This window comes from Epinephelus lanceolatus, chromosome 4 (assembly GCF_041903045.1).
Source record: "Epinephelus lanceolatus isolate andai-2023 chromosome 4, ASM4190304v1, whole genome shotgun sequence".
Lineage (NCBI taxonomy): Eukaryota > Metazoa > Chordata > Actinopteri > Perciformes > Serranidae > Epinephelus > Epinephelus lanceolatus.
The window spans coordinates 12,927,861-12,951,847 of record NC_135737.1 but is presented as its reverse complement, the minus strand read 5'-3'; the positions used below and the strand labels follow the sequence as shown (position 1 = coordinate 12,951,847).

The 23,987-nt window shown below is 45.5% G+C and overlaps 23 non-coding genes across 23 annotated transcripts; all 23 read right to left on the bottom strand.

Annotated features, from left to right (window-relative positions):
- Positions 1 to 476: 476 nt before the first annotated feature.
- LOC144462954 (U1 spliceosomal RNA) lies at positions 477 to 640 on the bottom strand. The gene has a single exon (XR_013491097.1). It is a non-coding gene; the product is annotated as a U1 spliceosomal RNA (small nuclear RNA).
- Positions 641 to 1,621: 981 nt separating this feature from the next.
- On the bottom strand, positions 1,622 to 1,812 carry LOC144463159 (U2 spliceosomal RNA). Its single transcript, XR_013491299.1, has one exon. It is a non-coding gene; the product is annotated as a U2 spliceosomal RNA (small nuclear RNA).
- A 719-nt stretch (positions 1,813 to 2,531) lies between these two features.
- On the bottom strand, positions 2,532 to 2,695 carry LOC144462953 (U1 spliceosomal RNA). The gene has a single exon (XR_013491096.1). It is a non-coding gene; the product is annotated as a U1 spliceosomal RNA (small nuclear RNA).
- A 981-nt stretch (positions 2,696 to 3,676) lies between these two features.
- Positions 3,677 to 3,867, bottom strand: LOC144463158 (U2 spliceosomal RNA). The gene has a single exon (XR_013491298.1). It is a non-coding gene; the product is annotated as a U2 spliceosomal RNA (small nuclear RNA).
- A 719-nt stretch (positions 3,868 to 4,586) lies between these two features.
- On the bottom strand, positions 4,587 to 4,750 carry LOC144462952 (U1 spliceosomal RNA). Its single transcript, XR_013491095.1, has one exon. It is a non-coding gene; the product is annotated as a U1 spliceosomal RNA (small nuclear RNA).
- A 981-nt stretch (positions 4,751 to 5,731) lies between these two features.
- Positions 5,732 to 5,922, bottom strand: LOC144463191 (U2 spliceosomal RNA). The gene has a single exon (XR_013491331.1). It is a non-coding gene; the product is annotated as a U2 spliceosomal RNA (small nuclear RNA).
- A 719-nt stretch (positions 5,923 to 6,641) lies between these two features.
- On the bottom strand, positions 6,642 to 6,805 carry LOC144462951 (U1 spliceosomal RNA). Its single transcript, XR_013491094.1, has one exon. It is a non-coding gene; the product is annotated as a U1 spliceosomal RNA (small nuclear RNA).
- A 981-nt stretch (positions 6,806 to 7,786) lies between these two features.
- LOC144463257 (U2 spliceosomal RNA) lies at positions 7,787 to 7,977 on the bottom strand. The gene has a single exon (XR_013491398.1). It is a non-coding gene; the product is annotated as a U2 spliceosomal RNA (small nuclear RNA).
- Positions 7,978 to 8,696: 719 nt separating this feature from the next.
- Positions 8,697 to 8,860, bottom strand: LOC144462950 (U1 spliceosomal RNA). The gene has a single exon (XR_013491093.1). It is a non-coding gene; the product is annotated as a U1 spliceosomal RNA (small nuclear RNA).
- Positions 8,861 to 9,841: 981 nt separating this feature from the next.
- LOC144463256 (U2 spliceosomal RNA) lies at positions 9,842 to 10,032 on the bottom strand. The gene has a single exon (XR_013491397.1). It is a non-coding gene; the product is annotated as a U2 spliceosomal RNA (small nuclear RNA).
- A 719-nt stretch (positions 10,033 to 10,751) lies between these two features.
- Positions 10,752 to 10,915, bottom strand: LOC144462949 (U1 spliceosomal RNA). Its single transcript, XR_013491092.1, has one exon. It is a non-coding gene; the product is annotated as a U1 spliceosomal RNA (small nuclear RNA).
- Positions 10,916 to 11,896: 981 nt separating this feature from the next.
- Positions 11,897 to 12,087, bottom strand: LOC144463190 (U2 spliceosomal RNA). Its single transcript, XR_013491330.1, has one exon. It is a non-coding gene; the product is annotated as a U2 spliceosomal RNA (small nuclear RNA).
- Positions 12,088 to 12,806: 719 nt separating this feature from the next.
- LOC144462948 (U1 spliceosomal RNA) lies at positions 12,807 to 12,970 on the bottom strand. Its single transcript, XR_013491091.1, has one exon. It is a non-coding gene; the product is annotated as a U1 spliceosomal RNA (small nuclear RNA).
- Positions 12,971 to 13,951: 981 nt separating this feature from the next.
- On the bottom strand, positions 13,952 to 14,142 carry LOC144463254 (U2 spliceosomal RNA). Its single transcript, XR_013491395.1, has one exon. It is a non-coding gene; the product is annotated as a U2 spliceosomal RNA (small nuclear RNA).
- A 719-nt stretch (positions 14,143 to 14,861) lies between these two features.
- On the bottom strand, positions 14,862 to 15,025 carry LOC144462947 (U1 spliceosomal RNA). The gene has a single exon (XR_013491090.1). It is a non-coding gene; the product is annotated as a U1 spliceosomal RNA (small nuclear RNA).
- A 981-nt stretch (positions 15,026 to 16,006) lies between these two features.
- LOC144463286 (U2 spliceosomal RNA) lies at positions 16,007 to 16,197 on the bottom strand. The gene has a single exon (XR_013491427.1). It is a non-coding gene; the product is annotated as a U2 spliceosomal RNA (small nuclear RNA).
- A 719-nt stretch (positions 16,198 to 16,916) lies between these two features.
- LOC144462946 (U1 spliceosomal RNA) lies at positions 16,917 to 17,080 on the bottom strand. The gene has a single exon (XR_013491089.1). It is a non-coding gene; the product is annotated as a U1 spliceosomal RNA (small nuclear RNA).
- A 981-nt stretch (positions 17,081 to 18,061) lies between these two features.
- Positions 18,062 to 18,252, bottom strand: LOC144463319 (U2 spliceosomal RNA). The gene has a single exon (XR_013491461.1). It is a non-coding gene; the product is annotated as a U2 spliceosomal RNA (small nuclear RNA).
- Positions 18,253 to 18,971: 719 nt separating this feature from the next.
- On the bottom strand, positions 18,972 to 19,135 carry LOC144463042 (U1 spliceosomal RNA). Its single transcript, XR_013491184.1, has one exon. It is a non-coding gene; the product is annotated as a U1 spliceosomal RNA (small nuclear RNA).
- Positions 19,136 to 20,142: 1,007 nt separating this feature from the next.
- Positions 20,143 to 20,333, bottom strand: LOC144463189 (U2 spliceosomal RNA). The gene has a single exon (XR_013491329.1). It is a non-coding gene; the product is annotated as a U2 spliceosomal RNA (small nuclear RNA).
- A 719-nt stretch (positions 20,334 to 21,052) lies between these two features.
- On the bottom strand, positions 21,053 to 21,216 carry LOC144462945 (U1 spliceosomal RNA). The gene has a single exon (XR_013491088.1). It is a non-coding gene; the product is annotated as a U1 spliceosomal RNA (small nuclear RNA).
- A 981-nt stretch (positions 21,217 to 22,197) lies between these two features.
- On the bottom strand, positions 22,198 to 22,388 carry LOC144463318 (U2 spliceosomal RNA). The gene has a single exon (XR_013491460.1). It is a non-coding gene; the product is annotated as a U2 spliceosomal RNA (small nuclear RNA).
- Positions 22,389 to 23,107: 719 nt separating this feature from the next.
- On the bottom strand, positions 23,108 to 23,271 carry LOC144463041 (U1 spliceosomal RNA). Its single transcript, XR_013491183.1, has one exon. It is a non-coding gene; the product is annotated as a U1 spliceosomal RNA (small nuclear RNA).
- Between the last annotated feature and the right edge of the window lie 716 nt (positions 23,272 to 23,987).

Below are 23,987 nucleotides of genomic sequence, written 5' to 3'. Positions count from 1 at the left end.
AGCACGGTCTCTCGCGCCGACTGGTCGTAATCTGCTGTGTTTTTTTCGGCATGTTGTCAACCTTCAGAAGATTTCAAAACATAGAGTGCATCCATCATAAATATCTGCAAACTAAAGTAAACAATTTAAGATTTGTCTCTACTCGTTGACTGTCTTTATATTAACAACGGAGAGCCGCTGCCACTGTGACTTGACGCGTTTCACTGAAAAATGCCCCACTTTTAATACGGTGGGCGGGGGCATCAGTTGCAACCCACATATTATTCTAAATGACTGAGTGTGAGGATATAACAATATCATAGGAGCTTCTTTTGCTTCTTCAGTAGTGGCACAGATGTGAAGTGATGCGGTACCGACTTGCACTGACACAACGGGCAAGGGCAAAGCCTGTGATTGAGCGTGAAATGGCGTTTGATGCACGCGGTTCTCTAGTGCCATATGCTGCCACAGCTGTTGGTTGCATTAAACAAGCACATCAGGGGAGAGCGCGAACGCAGTCCCCCACTACCAGAAATTATGCAGTCGAGATTCCCACATTTGGGGAATTCGCAGAGGTCAGCTCAATCGGAGTGCAGTGACCGAGCCTCGCCCTGGGTGAACCACCTTCTTGATCATGGTATCTCCCCTGCCAGGTAAGTATGACTTGTACACCTCACACACAGGGGCCTCATTCACGGTCATACGATGATAGGTGATGGTGCTGGCAATGTATAGCAATGACCAGTCCAGAACCACACACTATAAAGGCTCTGATAATCTACAGAACGCTAATATACAAGAGACACTTTTGTAGTGAGACTGAACAAAACTTGTTCACATTTTACTTGAGAGAAATGGGCACATATCTCATCACGCCATGCTGTATATCCATAGTAAAAGCTAAGCTAACATGGCCAGGCTGTCCATTGATCGCCAATAAATGAGGCAAAAACCTAAGTGAGTTCACACCAGACAAAGATAAATGACACTGCAATCAAGTGTTGTTTGATCTGCATTTAAAAGAAAAAAGTCAGCGGAAAGACTAAAAAACAGGCCTGTCTCCTCACATTAGAGACACGGCGTGATCCGCCCGCTGCTGCCACCTATTGGTCTGGAGTGTGAACAACACTTTGTTAAAAATATATCCACATGCTTCTCTGTTTGAAACTAAAGGAAAGAAGAAAATAATATTATAAATAAAAGCGCAACCATATGAAGAGTGTTTGCCTTTCTTTTGACATATCGGCACAGACCCGACTGTGGCAAACAGCGGCAGAAATTATGCAGAGTGGATTTTCACGTTGGGGGAATGGATCTATTCATCTGACTGAACTGGCAGCTAGTGGTCTCACTCAACAGGTACCGGTTCAATTCATTTTACAGTGAGATGCATGTAACAGGTCCTCAAAAGGAAAGTGCCAGACAGTGGCGAAAAGTTCAAACACGGCCAAAGTTCCAAAAAGAGAAGTTGGGCAAGTGTGTAAATGATGCCATAGCGCATGACTATTAGAAATGCGCACCTGGTAGAGGGGCTCAGTCAACACATACGCAATTTGCACGCTAGCATGGCGAAAACAAGAAATCAAGGCGAGGGCACATTAGAGACACGTCCTACGTGGTCTGTTTTCAACACGTTGAGGGAGGGGGGTGCACCGTTTCTGGAAGTGCTGCAATACCAGGTCGATGCGTGGAGTGGACGGGGCAAGCCCCTTTTCCATCTCCCTGTTCCAAAAAGCAATTTAATATATGGTCCCCAGGTAGGGGACGTATCAGATATTAAACTGATAAGAACAGATACTACACTTGATCTTAGCCAAAAGGCCGAGAAGCGATACTGACTGCTGAGTGAAGTGGGAGACTCAGTCTCCTCATTGTGACTCTAGCTCGCGGGTTCAATATGATTTCGATCGCTACAAAAACACACGGCAGACTGTGAACGTGAAGTTCGATGTTTTATGACTGATGGGCAACACAAATATGCATCCGATCGCAGACTTTTATTACAAAAGGTTATGGGAGTTAACGCGGGCCGAAAAGTGATACTGCCAATGGGTCAGCGGAAAAGGAGGGAGTCACAGCACGGTCTCTCGCGCCGACTGGTCGTAATCTGCTGTGTTTTTTTCGGCATGTTGTCAACCTTCAGAAGATTTCAAAACATAGAGTGCATCCATCATAAATATCTGCAAACTAAAGTAAACAATTTAAGATTTGTCTCTACTCGTTGACTGTCTTTATATTAACAACGGAGAGCCGCTGCCACTGTGACTTGACGCGTTTCACTGAAAAATGCCCCACTTTTAATACGGTGGGCGGGGGCATCAGTTGCAACCCACATATTATTCTAAATGACTGAGTGTGAGGATATAACAATATCATAGGAGCTTCTTTTGCTTCTTCAGTAGTGGCACAGATGTGAAGTGATGCGGTACCGACTTGCACTGACACAACGGGCAAGGGCAAAGCCTGTGATTGAGCGTGAAATGGCGTTTGATGCACGCGGTTCTCTAGTGCCATATGCTGCCACAGCTGTTGGTTGCATTAAACAAGCACATCAGGGGAGAGCGCGAACGCAGTCCCCCACTACCAGAAATTATGCAGTCGAGATTCCCACATTTGGGGAATTCGCAGAGGTCAGCTCAATCGGAGTGCAGTGACCGAGCCTCGCCCTGGGTGAACCACCTTCTTGATCATGGTATCTCCCCTGCCAGGTAAGTATGACTTGTACACCTCACACACAGGGGCCTCATTCACGGTCATACGATGATAGGTGATGGTGCTGGCAATGTATAGCAATGACCAGTCCAGAACCACACACTATAAAGGCTCTGATAATCTACAGAACGCTAATATACAAGAGACACTTTTGTAGTGAGACTGAACAAAACTTGTTCACATTTTACTTGAGAGAAATGGGCACATATCTCATCACGCCATGCTGTATATCCATAGTAAAAGCTAAGCTAACATGGCCAGGCTGTCCATTGATCGCCAATAAATGAGGCAAAAACCTAAGTGAGTTCACACCAGACAAAGATAAATGACACTGCAATCAAGTGTTGTTTGATCTGCATTTAAAAGAAAAAAGTCAGCGGAAAGACTAAAAAACAGGCCTGTCTCCTCACATTAGAGACACGGCGTGATCCGCCCGCTGCTGCCACCTATTGGTCTGGAGTGTGAACAACACTTTGTTAAAAATATATCCACATGCTTCTCTGTTTGAAACTAAAGGAAAGAAGAAAATAATATTATAAATAAAAGCGCAACCATATGAAGAGTGTTTGCCTTTCTTTTGACATATCGGCACAGACCCGACTGTGGCAAACAGCGGCAGAAATTATGCAGAGTGGATTTTCACGTTGGGGGAATGGATCTATTCATCTGACTGAACTGGCAGCTAGTGGTCTCACTCAACAGGTACCGGTTCAATTCATTTTACAGTGAGATGCATGTAACAGGTCCTCAAAAGGAAAGTGCCAGACAGTGGCGAAAAGTTCAAACACGGCCAAAGTTCCAAAAAGAGAAGTTGGGCAAGTGTGTAAATGATGCCATAGCGCATGACTATTAGAAATGCGCACCTGGTAGAGGGGCTCAGTCAACACATACGCAATTTGCACGCTAGCATGGCGAAAACAAGAAATCAAGGCGAGGGCACATTAGAGACACGTCCTACGTGGTCTGTTTTCAACACGTTGAGGGAGGGGGGTGCACCGTTTCTGGAAGTGCTGCAATACCAGGTCGATGCGTGGAGTGGACGGGGCAAGCCCCTTTTCCATCTCCCTGTTCCAAAAAGCAATTTAATATATGGTCCCCAGGTAGGGGACGTATCAGATATTAAACTGATAAGAACAGATACTACACTTGATCTTAGCCAAAAGGCCGAGAAGCGATACTGACTGCTGAGTGAAGTGGGAGACTCAGTCTCCTCATTGTGACTCTAGCTCGCGGGTTCAATATGATTTCGATCGCTACAAAAACACACGGCAGACTGTGAACGTGAAGTTCGATGTTTTATGACTGATGGGCAACACAAATATGCATCCGATCGCAGACTTTTATTACAAAAGGTTATGGGAGTTAACGCGGGCCGAAAAGTGATACTGCCAATGGGTCAGCGGAAAAGGAGGGAGTCACAGCACGGTCTCTCGCGCCGACTGGTCGTAATCTGCTGTGTTTTTTTCGGCATGTTGTCAACCTTCAGAAGATTTCAAAACATAGAGTGCATCCATCATAAATATCTGCAAACTAAAGTAAACAATTTAAGATTTGTCTCTACTCGTTGACTGTCTTTATATTAACAACGGAGAGCCGCTGCCACTGTGACTTGACGCGTTTCACTGAAAAATGCCCCACTTTTAATACGGTGGGCGGGGGCATCAGTTGCAACCCACATATTATTCTAAATGACTGAGTGTGAGGATATAACAATATCATAGGAGCTTGTTTTGCTTCTTCAGTAGTGGCACAGATGTGAAGTGATGCGGTACCGACTTGCACTGACACAACGGGCAAGGGCAAAGCCTGTGATTGAGCGTGAAATGGCGTTTGATGCACGCGGTTCTCTAGTGCCATATGCTGCCACAGCTGTTGGTTGCATTAAACAAGCACATCAGGGGAGAGCGCGAACGCAGTCCCCCACTACCAGAAATTATGCAGTCGAGATTCCCACATTTGGGGAATTCGCAGAGGTCAGCTCAATCGGAGTGCAGTGACCGAGCCTCGCCCTGGGTGAACCACCTTCTTGATCATGGTATCTCCCCTGCCAGGTAAGTATGACTTGTACACCTCACACACAGGGGCCTCATTCACGGTCATACGATGATAGGTGATGGTGCTGGCAATGTATAGCAATGACCAGTCCAGAACCACACACTATAAAGGCTCTGATAATCTACAGGACGCTAATATACAAGAGACACTTTTGTAGTGAGACTGAACAAAACTTGTTCACATTTTACTTGAGAGAAATGGGCACATATCTCATCACGCCATGCTGTATATCCATAGTAAAAGCTAAGCTAACATGGCCAGGCTGTCCATTGATCGCCAATAAATGAGGCAAAAACCTAAGTGAGTTCACACCAGACAAAGATAAATGACACTGCAATCAAGTGTTGTTTGATCTGCATTTAAAAGAAAAAAGTCAGCGGAAAGACTAAAAAACAGGCCTGTCTCCTCACATTAGAGACACGGCGTGATCCGCCCGCTGCTGCCACCTATTGGTCTGGAGTGTGAACAACACTTTGTTAAAAATATATCCACATGCTTCTCTGTTTGAAACTAAAGGAAAGAAGAAAATAATATTATAAATAAAAGCGCAACCATATGAAGAGTGTTTGCCTTTCTTTTGACATATCGGCACAGACCCGACTGTGGCAAACAGCGGCAGAAATTATGCAGAGTGGATTTTCACGTTGGGGGAATGGATCTATTCATCTGACTGAACTGGCAGCTAGTGGTCTCACTCAACAGGTACCGGTTCAATTCATTTTACAGTGAGATGCATGTAACAGGTCCTCAAAAGGAAAGTGCCAGACAGTGGCGAAAAGTTCAAACACGGCCAAAGTTCCAAAAAGAGAAGTTGGGCAAGTGTGTAAATGATGCCATAGCGCATGACTATTAGAAATGCGCACCTGGTAGAGGGGCTCAGTCAACACATACGCAATTTGCACGCTAGCATGGCGAAAACAAGAAATCAAGGCGAGGGCACATTAGAGACACGTCCTACGTGGTCTGTTTTCAACACGTTGAGGGAGGGGGGTGCACCGTTTCTGGAAGTGCTGCAATACCAGGTCGATGCGTGGAGTGGACGGGGCAAGCCCCTTTTCCATCTCCCTGTTCCAAAAAGCAATTTAATATATGGTCCCCGGGTAGGGGACGTATCAGATATTAAACTGATAAGAACAGATACTACACTTGATCTTAGCCAAAAGGCCGAGAAGCGATACTGACTGCTGAGTGAAGTGGGAGACTCAGTCTCCTCATTGTGACTCTAGCTCGCGGGTTCAATATGATTTCGATCGCTACAAAAACACACGGCAGACTGTGAACGTGAAGTTCGATGTTTTATGACTGATGGGCAACACAAATATGCATCCGATCGCAGACTTTTATTACAAAAGGTTATGGGAGTTAACGCGGGCCGAAAAGTGATACTGCCAATGGGTCAGCGGAAAAGGAGGGAGTCACAGCACGGTCTCTCGCGCCGACTGGTCGTAATCTGCTGTGTTTTTTTCGGCATGTTGTCAACCTTCAGAAGATTTCAAAACATAGAGTGCATCCATCATAAATATCTGCAAACTAAAGTAAACAATTTAAGATTTGTCTCTACTCGTTGACTGTCTTTATATTAACAACGGAGAGCCGCTGCCACTGTGACTTGACGCGTTTCACTGAAAAATGCCCCACTTTTAATACGGTGGGCGGGGGCATCAGTTGCAACCCACATATTATTCTAAATGACTGAGTGTGAGGATATAACAATATCATAGGAGCTTGTTTTGCTTCTTCAGTAGTGGCACAGATGTGAAGTGATGCGGTACCGACTTGCACTGACACAACGGGCAAGGGCAAAGCCTGTGATTGAGCGTGAAATGGCGTTTGATGCACGCGGTTCTCTAGTGCCATATGCTGCCACAGCTGTTGGTTGCATTAAACAAGCACATCAGGGGAGAGCGCGAACGCAGTCCCCCACTACCAGAAATTATGCAGTCGAGATTCCCACATTTGGGGAATTCGCAGAGGTCAGCTCAATCGGAGTGCAGTGACCGAGCCTCGCCCTGGGTGAACCACCTTCTTGATCATGGTATCTCCCCTGCCAGGTAAGTATGACTTGTACACCTCACACACAGGGGCCTCATTCACGGTCATACGATGATAGGTGATGGTGCTGGCAATGTATAGCAATGACCAGTCCAGAACCACACACTATAAAGGCTCTGATAATCTACAGAACGCTAATATACAAGAGACACTTTTGTAGTGAGACTGAACAAAACTTGCTCACATTTTACTTGAGAGAAATGGGCACATATCTCATCACGCCATGCTGTATATCCATAGTAAAAGCTAAGCTAACATGGCCAGGCTGTCCATTGATCGCCAATAAATGAGGCAAAAACCTAAGTGAGTTCACACCAGACAAAGATAAATGACACTGCAATCAAGTGTTGTTTGATCTGCATTTAAAAGAAAAAAGTCAGCAGAAAGACTAAAAAACAGGCCTGTCTCCTCACATTAGAGACACGGCGTGATCCGCCCGCTGCTGCCACCTATTGGTCTGGAGTGTGAACAACACTTTGTTAAAAATATATCCACATGCTTCTCTGTTTGAAACTAAAGGAAAGAAGAAAATAATATTATAAATAAAAGCGCAACCATATGAAGAGTGTTTGCCTTTCTTTTGACATATCGGCACAGACCCGACTGTGGCAAACAGCGGCAGAAATTATGCAGAGTGGATTTTCACGTTGGGGGAATGGATCTATTCATCTGACTGAACTGGCAGCTAGTGGTCTCACTCAACAGGTACCGGTTCAATTCATTTTACAGTGAGATGCATGTAACAGGTCCTCAAAAGGAAAGTGCCAGACAGTGGCGAAAAGTTCAAACACGGCCAAAGTTCCAAAAAGAGAAGTTGGGCAAGTGTGTAAATGATGCCATAGCGCATGACTATTAGAAATGCGCACCTGGTAGAGGGGCTCAGTCAACACATACGCAATTTGCACGCTAGCATGGCGAAAACAAGAAATCAAGGCGAGGGCACATTAGAGACACGTCCTACGTGGTCTGTTTTCAACACGTTGAGGGAGGGGGGTGCACCGTTTCTGGAAGTGCTGCAATACCAGGTCGATGCGTGGAGTGGACGGGGCAAGCCCCTTTTCCATCTCCCTCTTCCAAAAAGCAATTTAATATATGGTCCCCGGGTAGGGGACGTATCAGATATTAAACTGATAAGAACAGATACTACACTTGATCTTAGCCAAAAGGCCGAGAAGCGATACTGACTGCTGAGTGAAGTGGGAGACTCAGTCTCCTCATTGTGACTCTAGCTCGCGGGTTCAATATGATTTCGATCGCTACAAAAACACACGGCAGACTGTGAACGTGAAGTTCGATGTTTTATGACTGATGGGCAACACAAATATGCATCCGATCGCAGACTTTTATTACAAAAGGTTATGGGAGTTAACGCGGGCCGAAAAGTGATACTGCCAATGGGTCAGCGGAAAAGGAGGGAGTCACAGCACGGTCTCTCGCGCCGACTGGTCGTAATCTGCTGTGTTTTTTTCGGCATGTTGTCAACCTTCAGAAGATTTCAAAACATAGAGTGCATCCATCATAAATATCTGCAAACTAAAGTAAACAATTTAAGATTTGTCTCTACTCGTTGACTGTCTTTATATTAACAACGGAGAGCCGCTGCCACTGTGACTTGACGCGTTTCACTGAAAAATGCCCCACTTTTAATACGGTGGGCGGGGGCATCAGTTGCAACCCACATATTATTCTAAATGACTGAGTGTGAGGATATAACAATATCATAGGAGCTTGTTTTGCTTCTTCAGTAGTGGCACAGATGTGAAGTGATGCGGTACCGACTTGCACTGACACAACGGGCAAGGGCAAAGCCTGTGATTGAGCGTGAAATGGCGTTTGATGCACGCGGTTCTCTAGTGCCATATGCTGCCACAGCTGTTGGTTGCATTAAACAAGCACATCAGGGGAGAGCGCGAACGCAGTCCCCCACTACCAGAAATTATGCAGTCGAGATTCCCACATTTGGGGAATTCGCAGAGGTCAGCTCAATCGGAGTGCAGTGACCGAGCCTCGCCCTGGGTGAACCACCTTCTTGATCATGGTATCTCCCCTGCCAGGTAAGTATGACTTGTACACCTCACACACAGGGGCCTCATTCACGGTCATACGATGATAGGTGATGGTGCTGGCAATGTATAGCAATGACCAGTCCAGAACCACACACTATAAAGGCTCTGATAATCTACAGGACGCTAATATACAAGAGACACTTTTGTAGTGAGACTGAACAAAACTTGTTCACATTTTACTTGAGAGAAATGGGCACATATCTCATCACGCCATGCTGTATATCCATAGTAAAAGCTAAGCTAACATGGCCAGGCTGTCCATTGATCGCCAATAAATGAGGCAAAAACCTAAGTGAGTTCACACCAGACAAAGATAAATGACACTGCAATCAAGTGTTGTTTGATCTGCATTTAAAAGAAAAAAGTCAGCGGAAAGACTAAAAAACAGGCCTGTCTCCTCACATTAGAGACACGGCGTGATCCGCCCGCTGCTGCCACCTATTGGTCTGGAGTGTGAACAACACTTTGTTAAAAATATATCCACATGCTTCTCTGTTTGAAACTAAAGGAAAGAAGAAAATAATATTATAAATAAAAGCGCAACCATATGAAGAGTGTTTGCCTTTCTTTTGACATATCGGCACAGACCCGACTGTGGCAAACAGCGGCAGAAATTATGCAGAGTGGATTTTCACGTTGGGGGAATGGATCTATTCATCTGACTGAACTGGCAGCTAGTGGTCTCACTCAACAGGTACCGGTTCAATTCATTTTACAGTGAGATGCATGTAACAGGTCCTCAAAAGGAAAGTGCCAGACAGTGGCGAAAAGTTCAAACACGGCCAAAGTTCCAAAAAGAGAAGTTGGGCAAGTGTGTAAATGATGCCATAGCGCATGACTATTAGAAATGCGCACCTGGTAGAGGGGCTCAGTCAACACATACGCAATTTGCACGCTAGCATGGCGAAAACAAGAAATCAAGGCGAGGGCACATTAGAGACACGTCCTACGTGGTCTGTTTTCAACACGTTGAGGGAGGGGGGTGCACCGTTTCTGGAAGTGCTGCAATACCAGGTCGATGCGTGGAGTGGACGGGGCAAGCCCCTTTTCCATCTCCCTCTTCCAAAAAGCAATTTAATATATGGTCCCCGGGTAGGGGACGTATCAGATATTAAACTGATAAGAACAGATACTACACTTGATCTTAGCCAAAAGGCCGAGAAGCGATACTGACTGCTGAGTGAAGTGGGAGACTCAGTCTCCTCATTGTGACTCTAGCTCGCGGGTTCAATATGATTTCGATCGCTACAAAAACACACGGCAGACTGTGAACGTGAAGTTCGATGTTTTATGACTGATGGGCAACACAAATATGCATCCGATCGCAGACTTTTATTACAAAAGGTTATGGGAGTTAACGCGGGCCGAAAAGTGATACTGCCAATGGGTCAGCGGAAAAGGAGGGAGTCACAGCACGGTCTCTCGCGCCGACTGGTCGTAATCTGCTGTGTTTTTTTCGGCATGTTGTCAACCTTCAGAAGATTTCAAAACATAGAGTGCATCCATCATAAATATCTGCAAACTAAAGTAAACAATTTAAGATTTGTCTCTACTCGTTGACTGTCTTTATATTAACAACGGAGAGCCGCTGCCACTGTGACTTGACGCGTTTCACTGAAAAATGCCCCACTTTTAATACGGTGGGCGGGGGCATCAGTTGCAACCCACATATTATTCTAAATGACTGAGTGTGAGGATATAACAATATCATAGGAGCTTGTTTTGCTTCTTCAGTAGTGGCACAGATGTGAAGTGATGCGGTACCGACTTGCACTGACACAACGGGCAAGGGCAAAGCCTGTGATTGAGCGTGAAATGGCGTTTGATGCACGCGGTTCTCTAGTGCCATATGCTGCCACAGCTGTTGGTTGCATTAAACAAGCACATCAGGGGAGAGCGCGAACGCAGTCCCCCACTACCAGAAATTATGCAGTCGAGATTCCCACATTTGGGGAATTCGCAGAGGTCAGCTCAATCGGAGTGCAGTGACCGAGCCTCGCCCTGGGTGAACCACCTTCTTGATCATGGTATCTCCCCTGCCAGGTAAGTATGACTTGTACACCTCACACACAGGGGCCTCATTCACGGTCATACGATGATAGGTGATGGTGCTGGCAATGTATAGCAATGACCAGTCCAGAACCACACACTATAAAGGCTCTGATAATCTACAGGACGCTAATATACAAGAGACACTTTTGTAGTGAGACTGAACAAAACTTGTTCACATTTTACTTGAGAGAAATGGGCACATATCTCATCACGCCATGCTGTATATCCATAGTAAAAGCTAAGCTAACATGGCCAGGCTGTCCATTGATCGCCAATAAATGAGGCAAAAACCTAAGTGAGTTCACACCAGACAAAGATAAATGACACTGCAATCAAGTGTTGTTTGATCTGCATTTAAAAGAAAAAAGTCAGCGGAAAGACTAAAAAACAGGCCTGTCTCCTCACATTAGAGACACGGCGTGATCCGCCCGCTGCTGCCACCTATTGGTCTGGAGTGTGAACAACACTTTGTTAAAAATATATCCACATGCTTCTCTGTTTGAAACTAAAGGAAAGAAGAAAATAATATTATAAATAAAAGCGCAACCATATGAAGAGTGTTTGCCTTTCTTTTGACATATCGGCACAGACCCGACTGTGGCAAACAGCGGCAGAAATTATGCAGAGTGGATTTTCACGTTGGGGGAATGGATCTATTCATCTGACTGAACTGGCAGCTAGTGGTCTCACTCAACAGGTACCGGTTCAATTCATTTTACAGTGAGATGCATGTAACAGGTCCTCAAAAGGAAAGTGCCAGACAGTGGCGAAAAGTTCAAACACGGCCAAAGTTCCAAAAAGAGAAGTTGGGCAAGTGTGTAAATGATGCCATAGCGCATGACTATTAGAAATGCGCACCTGGTAGAGGGGCTCAGTCAACACATACGCAATTTGCACGCTAGCATGGCGAAAACAAGAAATCAAGGCGAGGGCACATTAGAGACACGTCCTACGTGGTCTGTTTTCAACACGTTGAGGGAGGGGGGTGCACCGTTTCTGGAAGTGCTGCAATACCAGGTCGATGCGTGGAGTGGACGGGGCAAGCCCCTTTTCCATCTCCCTGTTCCAAAAAGCAATTTAATATATGGTCCCCGGGTAGGGGACGTATCAGATATTAAACTGATAAGAACAGATACTACACTTGATCTTAGCCAAAAGGCCGAGAAGCGATACTGACTGCTGAGTGAAGTGGGAGACTCAGTCTCCTCATTGTGACTCTAGCTCGCGGGTTCAATATGATTTCGATCGCTACAAAAACACACGGCAGACTGTGAACGTGAAGTTCGATGTTTTATGACTGATGGGCAACACAAATATGCATCCGATCGCAGACTTTTATTACAAAAGGTTATGGGAGTTAACGCGGGCCGAAAAGTGATACTGCCAATGGGTCAGCGGAAAAGGAGGGAGTCACAGCACGGTCTCTCGCGCCGACTGGTCGTAATCTGCTGTGTTTTTTTCGGCATGTTGTCAACCTTCAGAAGATTTCAAAACATAGAGTGCATCCATCATAAATATCTGCAAACTAAAGTAAACAATTTAAGATTTGTCTCTACTCGTTGACTGTCTTTATATTAACAACGGAGAGCCGCTGCCACTGTGACTTGACGCGTTTCACTGAAAAATGCCCCACTTTTAATACGGTGGGCGGGGGCATCAGTTGCAACCCACATATTATTCTAAATGACTGAGTGTGAGGATATAACAATATCATAGGAGCTTCTTTTGCTTCTTCAGTAGTGGCACAGATGTGAAGTGATGCGGTACCGACTTGCACTGACACAACGGGCAAGGGCAAAGCCTGTGATTGAGCGTGAAATGGCGTTTGATGCACGCGGTTCTCTAGTGCCATATGCTGCCACAGCTGTTGGTTGCATTAAACAAGCACATCAGGGGAGAGCGCGAACGCAGTCCCCCACTACCAGAAATTATGCAGTCGAGATTCCCACATTTGGGGAATTCGCAGAGGTCAGCTCAATCGGAGTGCAGTGACCGAGCCTCGCCCTGGGTGAACCACCTTCTTGATCATGGTATCTCCCCTGCCAGGTAAGTATGACTTGTACACCTCACACACAGGGGCCTCATTCACGGTCATACGATGATAGGTGATGGTGCTGGCAATGTATAGCAATGACCAGTCCAGAACCACACACTATAAAGGCTCTGATAATCTACAGGACGCTAATATACAAGAGACACTTTTGTAGTGAGACTGAACAAAACTTGTTCACATTTTACTTGAGAGAAATGGGCACATATCTCATCACGCCATGCTGTATATCCATAGTAAAAGCTAAGCTAACATGGCCAGGCTGTCCATTGATCGCCAATAAATGAGGCAAAAACCTAAGTGAGTTCACACCAGACAAAGATAAATGACACTGCAATCAAGTGTTGTTTGATCTGCATTTAAAAGAAAAAAGTCAGCGGAAAGACTAAAAAACAGGCCTGTCTCCTCACATTAGAGACACGGCGTGATCCGCCCGCTGCTGCCACCTATTGGTCTGGAGTGTGAACAACACTTTGTTAAAAATATATCCACATGCTTCTCTGTTTGAAACTAAAGGAAAGAAGAAAATAATATTATAAATAAAAGCGCAACCATATGAAGAGTGTTTGCCTTTCTTTTGACATATCGGCACAGACCCGACTGTGGCAAACAGCGGCAGAAATTATGCAGAGTGGATTTTCACGTTGGGGGAATGGATCTATTCATCTGACTGAACTGGCAGCTAGTGGTCTCACTCAACAGGTACCGGTTCAATTCATTTTACAGTGAGATGCATGTAACAGGTCCTCAAAAGGAAAGTGCCAGACAGTGGCGAAAAGTTCAAACACGGCCAAAGTTCCAAAAAGAGAAGTTGGGCAAGTGTGTAAATGATGCCATAGCGCATGACTATTAGAAATGCGCACCTGGTAGAGGGGCTCAGTCAACACATACGCAATTTGCACGCTAGCATGGCGAAAACAAGAAATCAAGGCGAGGGCACATTAGAGACACGTCCTACGTGGTCTGTTTTCAACACGTTGAGGGAGGGGGGTGCACCGTTTCTGGAAGTGCTGCAATACCAGGTCGATGCGTGGAGTGGACGGGGCAAGCCCCTTTTCCATCTCCCTCTTCCAAAAAGCAATTTAATATATGGTCCCCGGGTAGGGGACGTATCAGATATTAAACTGATAAGAACAGATACTACACTTGATCTTAGCCAAAAGGCCGAGAAGCGATACTGACTGCTGAGTGAAGTGGGAGACTCAGTCTCCTCATTGTGACTCTAGCTCGCGGGTTCAATATGATTTCGATCGCTACAAAAACACACGGCAGACTGTGAACGTGAAGTTCGATGTTTTATGACTGATGGGCAACACAAATATGCATCCGATCGCAGACTTTTATTACAAAAGGTTATGGGAGTTAACGCGGGCCGAAAAGTGATACTGCCAATGGGTCAGCGGAAAAGGAGGGAGTCACAGCACGGTCTCTCGCGCCGACTGGTCGTAATCTGCTGTGTTTTTTTCGGCATGTTGTCAACCTTCAGAAGATTTCAAAACATAGAGTGCATCCATCATAAATATCTGCAAACTAAAGTAAACAATTTAAGATTTGTCTCTACTCGTTGACTGTCTTTATATTAACAACGGAGAGCCGCTGCCACTGTGACTTGACGCGTTTCACTGAAAAATGCCCCACTTTTAATACGGTGGGCGGGGGCATCAGTTGCAACCCACATATTATTCTAAATGACTGAGTGTGAGGATATAACAATATCATAGGAGCTTCTTTTGCTTCTTCAGTAGTGGCACAGATGTGAAGTGATGCGGTACCGACTTGCACTGACACAACGGGCAAGGGCAAAGCCTGTGATTGAGCGTGAAATGGCGTTTGATGCACGCGGTTCTCTAGTGCCATATGCTGCCACAGCTGTTGGTTGCATTAAACAAGCACATCAGGGGAGAGCGCGAACGCAGTCCCCCACTACCAGAAATTATGCAGTCGAGATTCCCACATTTGGGGAATTCGCAGAGGTCAGCTCAATCGGAGTGCAGTGACCGAGCCTCGCCCTGGGTGAACCACCTTCTTGATCATGGTATCTCCCCTGCCAGGTAAGTATGACTTGTACACCTCACACACAGGGGCCTCATTCACGGTCATACGATGATAGGTGATGGTGCTGGCAATGTATAGCAATGACCAGTCCAGAACCACACACTATAAAGGCTCTGATAATCTACAGAACGCTAATATACAAGAGACACTTTTGTAGTGAGACTGAACAAAACTTGCTCACATTTTACTTGAGAGAAATGGGCACATATCTCATCACGCCATGCTGTATATCCATAGTAAAAGCTAAGCTAACATGGCCAGGCTGTCCATTGATCGCCAATAAATGAGGCAAAAACCTAAGTGAGTTCACACCAGACAAAGATAAATGACACTGCAATCAAGTGTTGTTTGATCTGCATTTAAAAGAAAAAAGTCAGCGGAAAGACTAAAAAACAGGCCTGTCTCCTCACATTAGAGACACGGTGTGATCCGCCCGCTGCTGCCACCTATTGGTCTGGAGTGTGAACAACACTTTGTTAAAAATATATCCACATGCTTCTCTGTTTGAAACTAAAGGAAAGAAGAAAATAATATTATAAATAAAAGCGCAACCATATGAAGAGTGTTTGCCTTTCTTTTGACATATCGGCACAGACCCGACTGTGGCAAACAGCGGCAGAAATTATGCAGAGTGGATTTTCACGTTGGGGGAATGGATCTATTCATCTGACTGAACTGGCAGCTAGTGGTCTCACTCAACAGGTACCGGTTCAATTCATTTTACAGTGAGATGCATGTAACAGGTCCTCAAAAGGAAAGTGCCAGACAGTGGCGAAAAGTTCAAACACGGCCAAAGTTCCAAAAAGAGAAGTTGGGCAAGTGTGTAAATGATGCCATAGCGCATGACTATTAGAAATGCGCACCTGGTAGAGGGGCTCAGTCAACACATACGCAATTTGCACGCTAGCATGGCGAAAACAAGAAATCAAGGCGAGGGCACATTAGAGACACGTCCTACGTGGTCTGTTTTCAACACGTTGAGGGAGGGGGGTGCACCGTTTCTGGAAGTGCTGCAATACCAGGTGGATGCGTGGAGTGGACGGGGCAAGCCCCTTTTCCATCTCCCTCTTCCAAAAAGCAATTTAATATATGGTCCCCGGGTAGGGGACGTATCAGATATTAAACTGATAAGAACAGATACTACACTTGATCTTAGCCAAAAGGCCGAGAAGCGATACTGACTGCTGAGTGAAGTGGGAGACTCAGTCTCCTCATTGTGACTCTAGCTCGCGGGTTCAATATGATTTCGATCGCTACAAAAACACACGGCAGACTGTGAACGTGAAGTTCGATGTTTTATGACTGATGGGCAACACAAATATGCATCCGATCGCAGACTTTTATTACAAAAGGTTATGGGAGTTAACGCGGGCCGAAAAGTGATACTGCCAATGGGTCAGCGGAAAAGGAGGGAGTCACAGCACGGTCTCTCGCGCCGACTGGTCGTAATCTGCTGTGTTTTTTTCGGCATGTTGTCAACCTTCAGAAGATTTCAAAACATAGAGTGCATCCATCATAAATATCTGCAAACTAAAGTAAACAATTTAAGATTTGTCTCTACTCGTTGACTGTCTTTATATTAACAACGGAGAGCCGCTGCCACTGTGACTTGACGCGTTTCACTGAAAAATGCCCCACTTTTAATACGGTGGGCGGGGGCATCAGTTGCAACCCACATATTATTCTAAATGACTGAGTGTGAGGATATAACAATATCATAGGAGCTTGTTTTGCTTCTTCAGTAGTGGCACAGATGTGAAGTGATGCGGTACCGACTTGCACTGACACAACGGGCAAGGGCAAAGCCTGTGATTGAGCGTGAAATGGCGTTTGATGCACGCGGTTCTCTAGTGCCATATGCTGCCACAGCTGTTGGTTGCATTAAACAAGCACATCAGGGGAGAGCGCGAACGCAGTCCCCCACTACCAGAAATTATGCAGTCGAGATTCCCACATTTGGGGAATTCGCAGAGGTCAGCTCAATCGGAGTGCAGTGACCGAGCCTCGCCCTGGGTGAACCACCTTCTTGATCATGGTATCTCCCCTGCCAGGTAAGTATGACTTGTACACCTCACACACAGGGGCCTCATTCACGGTCATACGATGATAGGTGATGGTGCTGGCAATGTATAGCAATGACCAGTCCAGAACCACACACTATAAAGGCTCTGATAATCTACAGAACGCTAATATACAAGAGACACTTTTGTAGTGAGACTGAACAAAACTTGTTCACATTTTACTTGAGAGAAATGGGCACATATCTCATCACGCCATGCTGTATATCCATAGTAAAAGCTAAGCTAACATGGCCAGGCTGTCCATTGATCGCCAATAAATGAGGCAAAAACCTAAGTGAGTTCACACCAGACAAAGATAAATGACACTGCAATCAAGTGTTGTTTGATCTGCATTTAAAAGAAAAAAGTCAGCGGAAAGACTAAAAAACAGGCCTGTCTCCTCACATTAGAGACACGGCGTGATCCGCCCGCTGCTGCCACCTATTGGTCTGGAGTGTGAACAACACTTTGTTAAAAATATATCCACATGCTTCTCTGTTTGAAACTAAAGGAAAGAAGAAAATAATATTATAAATAAAAGCGCAACCATATGAAGAGTGTTTGCCTTTCTTTTGACATATCGGCACAGACCCGACTGTGGCAAACAGCGGCAGAAATTATGCAGAGTGGATTTTCACGTTGGGGGAATGGATCTATTCATCTGACTGAACTGGCAGCTAGTGGTCTCACTCAACAGGTACCGGTTCAATTCATTTTACAGTGAGATGCATGTAACAGGTCCTCAAAAGGAAAGTGCCAGACAGTGGCGAAAAGTTCAAACACGGCCAAAGTTCCAAAAAGAGAAGTTAGGCAAGTGTGTAAATGATGCCATAGCGCATGACTATTAGAAATGCGCACCTGGTAGAGGGGCTCAGTCAACACATACGCAATTTGCACGCTAGCATGGCGAAAACAAGAAATCAAGGCGAGGGCACATTAGAGACACGTCCTACGTGGTCTGTTTTCAACACGTTGAGGGAGGGGGGTGCACCGTTTCTGGAAGTGCTGCAATACCAGGTCGATGCGTGGAGTGGACGGGGCAAGCCCCTTTTCCATCTCCCTGTTCCAAAAAGCAATTTAATATATGGTCCCCGGGTAGGGGACGTATCGGATATTAAACTGATAAGAACAGATACTACACTTGATCTTAGCCAAAAGGCCGAGAAGCGATACTGACTGCTGAGTGAAGTGGAAGACTCAGTCTCCTCATTGAGACTCTAGCTCGCGGGTTCAATATGATTTCGATCGCTACAAAAACACACGGCAGACTGTGAACGTGAAGTTCGATGTTTTATGACTGATGGGCAACACAAATATGCATCCGATCGCAGACTTTTATTACAAAAGGTTATGGGAGTTAACGCGGGCCGAAAAGTGATACTGCCAATGGGTCAGCGGAAAAGGAGGGAGTCACAGCACGGTCTCTCGCGCCGACTGGTCGTAATCTGCTGTGTTTTTTTCGGCATGTTGTCAACCTTCAGAAGATTTCAAAACATAGAGTGCATCCATCATAAATATCTGCAAACTAAAGTAAACAATTTAAGATTTGTCTCTACTCGTTGACTGTCTTTATATTAACAACGGAGAGCCGCTGCCACTGTGACTTGACGCGTTTCACTGAAAAATGCCCCACTTTTAATACGGTGGGCGGGGGCATCAGTTGCAACCCACATATTATTCTAAATGACTGAGTGTGAGGATATAACAATATCATAGGAGCTTGTTTTGCTTCTTCAGTAGTGGCACAGATGTGAAGTGATGCGGTACCGACTTGCACTGACACAACGGGCAAGGGCAAAGCCTGTGATTGAGCGTGAAATGGCGTTTGATGCACGCGGTTCTCTAGTGCCATATGCTGCCACAGCTGTTGGTTGCATTAAACAAGCACATCAAGGGAGAGCGCGAACGCCGTCCCCCACTACCAGAAATTATGCAGTCGAGATTCCCACATTTGGGGAATTCGCAGAGGTCAGCTCAATCGGAGTGCAGTGACCGAGCCTCGCCCTGGGTGAACCACCTTCTTGATCATGGTATCTCCCCTGCCAGGTAAGTATGACTTGTACACCTCACACACAGGGGCCTCATTCACGGTCATACGATGATAGGTGATGGTGCTGGCAATGTATAGCAATGACCAGTCCAGAACCACACACTATAAAGGCTCTGATAATCTACAGAACGCTAATATACAAGAGACACTTTTGTAGTGAGACTGAACAAAACTTGTTCACATTTTACTTGAGAGAAATGGGCACATATCTCATCACGCCATGCTGTATATCCATAGTAAAAGCTAAGCTAACATGGCCAGGCTGTCCATTGATCGCCAATAAATGAGGCAAAAACCTAAGTGAGTTCACACCAGACAAAGATAAATGACACTGCAATCAAGTGTTGTTTGATCTGCATTTAAAAGAAAAAAGTCAGCGGAAAGACTAAAAAACAGGCCTGTCTCCTCACATTAGAGACACGGCGTGAGACACGGCGTGAGACACGGCGTGAGACACGCCCGCTGCTGCCACCTATTGGTCTGGAGTGTGAACAACACTTTGTTAAAAATATATCCACATGCTTCTCTGTTTGAAACTAAAGGAAAGAAGAAAATAATATTATAAATAAAAGCGCAACCATATGAAGAGTGTTTGCCTTTCTTTTGACATATCGGCACAGACCCGACTGTGGCAAACAGCGGCAGAAATTATGCAGAGTGGATTTTCACGTTGGGGGAATGGATCTATTCATCTGACTGAACTGGCAGCTAGTGGTCTCACTCAACAGGTACCGGTTCAATTCATTTTACAGTGAGATGCATGTAACAGGTCCTCAAAAGGAAAGTGCCAGACAGTGGCGAAAAGTTCAAACACGGCCAAAGTTCCAAAAAGAGAAGTTGGGCAAGTGTGTAAATGATGCCATAGCGCATGACTATTAGAAATGCGCACCTGGTAGAGGGGCTCAGTCAACACATACGCAATTTGCACGCTAGCATGGCGAAAACAAGAAATCAAGGCGAGGGCACATTAGAGACACGTCCTACGTGGTCTGTTTTCAACACGTTGAGGGAGGGGGGTGCACCGTTTCTGGAAGTGCTGCAATACCAGGTCGATGCGTGGAGTGGACGGGGCAAGCCCCTTTTCCATCTCCCTGTTCCAAAAAGCAATTTAATATATGGTCCCCGGGTAGGGGACGTATCAGATATTAAACTGATAAGAACAGATACTACACTTGATCTTAGCCAAAAGGCCGAGAAGCGATACTGACTGCTGAGTGAAGTGGGAGACTCAGTCTCCTCATTGTGACTCTAGCTCGCGGGTTCAATATGATTTCGATCGCTACAAAAACACACGGCAGACTGTGAACGTGAAGTTCGATGTTTTATGACTGATGGGCAACACAAATATGCATCCGATCGCAGACTTTTATTACAAAAGGTTATGGGAGTTAACGCGGGCCGAAAAGTGATACTGCCAATGGGTCAGCGGAAAAGGAGGGAGTCACAGCACGGTCTCTCGCGCCGACTGGTCGTAATCTGCTGTGTTTTTTTCGGCATGTTGTCAACCTTCAGAAGATTTCAAAACATAGAGTGCATCCATCATAAATATCTGCAAACTAAAGTAAACAATTTAAGATTTGTCTCTACTCGTTGACTGTCTTTATATTAACAACGGAGAGCCGCTGCCACTGTGACTTGACGCGTTTCACTGAAAAATGCCCCACTTTTAATACGGTGGGCGGGGGCATCAGTTGCAACCCACATATTATTCTAAATGACTGAGTGTGAGGATATAACAATATCATAGGAGCTTGTTTTGCTTCTTCAGTAGTGGCACAGATGTGAAGTGATGCGGTACCGACTTGCACTGACACAACGGGCAAGGGCAAAGCCTGTGATTGAGCGTGAAATGGCGTTTGATGCACGCGGTTCTCTAGTGCCATATGCTGCCACAGCTGTTGGTTGCATTAAACAAGCACATCAGGGGAGAGCGCGAACGCAGTCCCCCACTACCAGAAATTATGCAGTCGAGATTCCCACATTTGGGGAATTCGCAGAGGTCAGCTCAATCGGAGTGCAGTGACCGAGCCTCGCCCTGGGTGAACCACCTTCTTGATCATGGTATCTCCCCTGCCAGGTAAGTATGACTTGTACACCTCACACACAGGGGCCTCATTCACGGTCATACGATGATAGGTGATGGTGCTGGCAATGTATAGCAATGACCAGTCCAGAACCACACACTATAAAGGCTCTGATAATCTACAGAACGCTAATATACAAGAGACACTTTTGTAGTGAGACTGAACAAAACTTGTTCACATTTTACTTGAGAGAAATGGGCACATATCTCATCACGCCATGCTGTATATCCATAGTAAAAGCTAAGCTAACATGGCCAGGCTGTCCATTGATCGCCAATAAATGAGGCAAAAACCTAAGTGAGTTCACACCAGACAAAGATAAATGACACTGCAATCAAGTGTTGTTTGATCTGCATTTAAAAGAAAAAAGTCAGCGGAAAGACTAAAAAACAGGCCTGTCTCCTCACATTAGAGACACGGCGTGATCCGCCCGCTGCTGCCACCTATTGGTCTGGAGTGTGAACAACACTTTGTTAAAAATATATCCACATGCTTCTCTGTTTGAAACTAAAGGAAAGAAGAAAATAATATTATAAATAAAAGCGCAACCATATGAAGAGTGTTTGCCTTTCTTTTGACATATCGGCACAGACCCGACTGTGGCAAACAGCGGCAGAAATTATGCAGAGTGGATTTTCACGTTGGGGGAATGGATCTATTCATCTGACTGAACTGGCAGCTAGTGGTCTCACTCAACAGGTACCGGTTCAATTCATTTTACAGTGAGATGCATGTAACAGGTCCTCAAAAGGAAAGTGCCAGACAGTGGCGAAAAGTTCAAACACGGCCAAAGTTCCAAAAAGAGAAGTTAGGCAAGTGTGTAAATGATGCCATAGCGCATGACTATTAGAAATGCGCACCTGGTAGAGGGGCTCAGTCAACACATACGCAATTTGCACGCTAGCATGGCGAAAACAAGAAATCAAGGCGAGGGCACATTAGAGACACGTCCTACGTGGTCTGTTTTCAACACGTTGAGGGAGGGGGGTGCACCGTTTCTGGAAGTGCTGCAATACCAGGTCGATGCGTGGAGTGGACGGGGCAAGCCCCTTTTCCATCTCCCTGTTCCAAAAAGCAATTTAATATATGGTCCCCGGGTAGGGGACGTATCGGATATTAAACTGATAAGAACAGATACTACACTTGATCTTAGCCAAAAGGCCGAGAAGCGATACTGACTGCTGAGTGAAGTGGAAGACTCAGTCTCCTCATTGAGACTCTAGCTCGCGGGTTCAATATGATTTCGATCGCTACAAAAACACACGGCAGACTGTGAACGTGAAGTTCGATGTTTTATGACTGATGGGCAACACAAATATGCATCCGATCGCAGACTTTTATTACAAAAGGTTATGGGAGTTAACGCGGGCCGAAAAGTGATACTGCCAATGGGTCAGCGGAAAAGGAGGGAGTCACAGCACGGTCTCTCGCGCCGACTGGTCGTAATCTGCTGTGTTTTTTTCGGCATGTTGTCAACCTTCAGAAGATTTCAAAACATAGAGTGCATCCATCATAAATATCTGCAAACTAAAGTAAACAATTTAAGATTTGTCTCTACTCGTTGACTGTCTTTATATTAACAACGGAGAGCCGCTGCCACTGTGACTTGACGCGTTTCACTGAAAAATGCCCCACTTTTAATACGGTGGGCGGGGGCATCAGTTGCAACCCACATATTATTCTAAATGACTGAGTGTGAGGATATAACAATATCATAGGAGCTTGTTTTGCTTCTTCAGTAGTGGCACAGATGTGAAGTGATGCGGTACCGACTTGCACTGACACAACGGGCAAGGGCAAAGCCTGTGATTGAGCGTGAAATGGCGTTTGATGCACGCGGTTCTCTAGTGCCATATGCTGCCACAGCTGTTGGTTGCATTAAACAAGCACATCAAGGGAGAGCGCGAACGCCGTCCCCCACTACCAGAAATTATGCAGTCGAGATTCCCACATTTGGGGAATTCGCAGAGGTCAGCTCAATCGGAGTGCAGTGACCGAGCCTCGCCCTGGGTGAACCACCTTCTTGATCATGGTATCTCCCCTGCCAGGTAAGTATGACTTGTACACCTCACACACAGGGGCCTCATTCACGGTCATACGATGATAGGTGATGGTGCTGGCAATGTATAGCAATGACCAGTCCAGAACCACACACTATAAAGGCTCTGATAATCTACAGAACGCTAATATACAAGAGACACTTTTGTAGTGAGACTGAACAAAACTTGTTCACATTTTACTTGAGAGAAATGGGCACATATCTCATCACGCCATGCTGTATATCCATAGTAAAAGCTAAGCTAACATGGCCAGGCTGTCCATTGATCGCCAATAAATGAGGCAAAAACCTAAGTGAGTTCACACCAGACAAAGATAAATGACACTGCAATCAAGTGTTGTTTGATCTGCATTTAAAAGAAAAAAGTCAGCGGAAAGACTAAAAAACAGGCCTGTCTCCTCACATTAGAGACACGGCGTGAGACACGGCGTGAGACACGGCGTGAGACACGCCCGCTGCTGCCACCTATTGGTCTGGAGTGTGAACAACACTTTGTTAAAAATATATCCACATGCTTCTCTGTTTGAAACTAAAGGAAAGAAGAAAATAATATTATAAATAAAAGCGCAACCATATGAAGAGTGTTTGCCTTTCTTTTGACATATCGGCACAGACCCGACTGTGGCAAACAGCGGCAGAAATTATGCAGAGTGGATTTTCACGTTGGGGGAATGGATCTATTCATCTGACTGAACTGGCAGCTAGTGGTCTCA